General features: G+C 45.5%; 1 protein-coding gene across 1 annotated transcript in view; it reads left to right on the top strand.

Moving 5' to 3' along the window:
- Window positions 1-2,500, top strand: part of LOC311062417 (septin-7-like) — a 65,603-nt gene that overhangs the window by 33,383 nt on the left and 29,720 nt on the right.

The raw sequence follows: 2,500 nt of genomic DNA, 5'->3' as shown, positions 1-2,500 counted from the left end.
GACCCCCTGGTGGTCCCGGACCCCCTGTTGAAGACCCCTGCATTAAACCATCAGGGCCATATCAGTCAGTGTGTTTCACTAATCACACATTAGGACTTAGGACAAAATGTTTCAGTGGTGAGATTTAATTTAGCTTTAATCCAGGATGTTACTGTTACTGTACGCTGAACCGCCTGGCACTACAGTTCTGCACAGAGACTGTTGATGATACTGTTGTTCTCAGAGAAAAGTCAAATCAGGGCCGATATTTTTTATTTTTATTTAACCTTTAATGTGTGCAAATCTTTGAATATATATATTTTTAAAGCGAACATTTTTAACTCAAATCTTTGCTTCTCGTTGTCCCTGGAACAAAATATTTTGATGGGGGTCCGCGGCCAAATACATATAATTTTGGGGGTCCTTGACATGAAAAAGATTGAGCACCACTGATATAGAAACATACGTTTTTCTGAAAAGTTGAGATTTAGGAGACATGTAGAATCGGCTTCAGGTCTCAATGGGTTAAGGGAATTAGAGCAGCCAATTTGAGTTTAGTCTGGAGATCGTTCCACGACCAAGGGCCAAAGAAAGAAAGACATTTTTTACCCCCCTCAGATGAAAATGAGGGTACTTCACAGCGTAACCAAGCATTTGATCTGAGATTTAAGCCATTTCTAACCATTTTGAATTTGGAGGTAATGTAGTAGGGGAGCTCACCAAGAATAGCTTTATAAATGAAATGATACCAATGTTGCAACCTGCGCGTAGTCAAAGAGGACCAATCGACTGCAGCATACAACGTGCAATGGTGAGTTTAAAAGGAGAATTGGTTATGAATCTCAGTGCAGAATGATACAGGGGATCCAGCTTGGCCAGTGTGGAGGCACAAGCAAACCTGTAAATATTGTCACCATAATCCAGCTGGGACAAAAACAGACCTGTGACCATTTTTTTGCGAGCGGTGCAGGCAATACAAGCCTTCAGTCTGTAGAAAAAACTTAGAGTAAATTTCAGCTTCTTACTCAAGGCATCAATATGGAATTTAAAATTTTGATGTTTGTCCAACCAGAACCGAAGGTATTTATAGCGATCAACCCACTCAATTGGGGTGCCATCTAAAGTGGAGATGCTTAAGAGGGTTGGACAGACTCGTGGAGTGAACAACATTGCCTTAGTTTTGTTACCATTTAACATCAATTTGATTTTTTTTAAATTCCTGCTGCAGTGAGATGAAATCAAAAGACACATTTGTTACAGCCATGTCTAGCTGTTCGGTTTGGACAAGAAATTAATCCTATTGATGCTGAAAGGTGCTGATATGACAGTTAACTGTGTGTGACAGATGCAGTGCGATGTGCACAGGAACTCTCTCTCTCTCTCTGTGTGTGTGTGTGTGTGTGTGTGTGTGTGTGTGTGTGTGTGTGTGTGTGTGTGTGTGTGTGTGTGTGTGTGTGTGTGTGTGTGTGTGTGTGTGTGTGTGTGTGTGTGTGTGTGTGTGTGTGTGTGTGTGAGAGAGAGAGAGAGACAGATGCAGTGCGTTGTACACAGGAACTCTCTCTCTCTGTGTGTGAGAGAGAGAGAGAGCCAGATGCAGCGCGTTGTACACAGGAACTCTCTCTCTTTGTGTGTGTGTGTGTGTGTGTGTGTGTGTGTGTGTGTGTGTGTGTGTGTGTGACAGATGCAGTGCGTTGTACACAGGATATGAGAAGTGTTTTATTATGTGTGACACAGGAAGCTTGTGGTGTTACAGCTGAGCGACAAACACATCAACACAGCCTTACCCCCCAGTACTTAACACACAGCCTTACCCCCCAGTACTTAACACACAGCCTTACCCCCCAGTACATAACACACAGCCTTACCCCCCCCCAGTACTAACACACAGCCTTACCCCCCAGTACATAACACACAGCCTTACCCCCCAGTACTTAACACACAGCCTTACCCCCCAGTACATAACACACAGCCTTACCCCCCAGTACTTAACACACAGCCTTACCCCCCAGTACTTAACACACAGCCTTACCCCCCAGTACATAACACACAGCCTTACCCCCCCCCAGTACTAACACACAGCCTTACCCCCCAGTACTTAACACACAGCCTTACCCCCCCAGTACTTAACACACAGCCTTAACCCCCAGTACTTAACACACAGCCTTACCCCCCAGTACTTAACACACAGCCTTACCCCCCAGTACTTAACACACAGCCTTACCCCCCAGTACTAACACACAGCCTTACCCCCCAGTACTAACACACAGCCTTACCCCCCCCCAGTACATAACACACAGCCTTACCCCCCAGTACTAACACACAGCCTTACCCCCCCCCAGTACTTAACACACAGCCTTACCCCCCAGTACTAACACACAGCCTTACCCCCCAGTACTTAACACACAGCCTTACCCCCCAGTACTTAACACACAGCCTTACCCCCCAGTACTTAACACACAGCCTTACCCCCCCAGTACATAACACACAGCCTTACCCCCCAGTACTTAACACACAGCCTTAC

Source organism: Gymnoscopelus microlampas (genome assembly GCF_963454915.1).
Source record: "Gymnoscopelus microlampas genome assembly, chromosome: 15".
Classification (NCBI taxonomy): Eukaryota; Metazoa; Chordata; class Actinopteri; order Myctophiformes; family Myctophidae; genus Gymnoscopelus; species Gymnoscopelus microlampas.
This window is presented reverse-complemented; position numbering and strand designations above follow the sequence as displayed.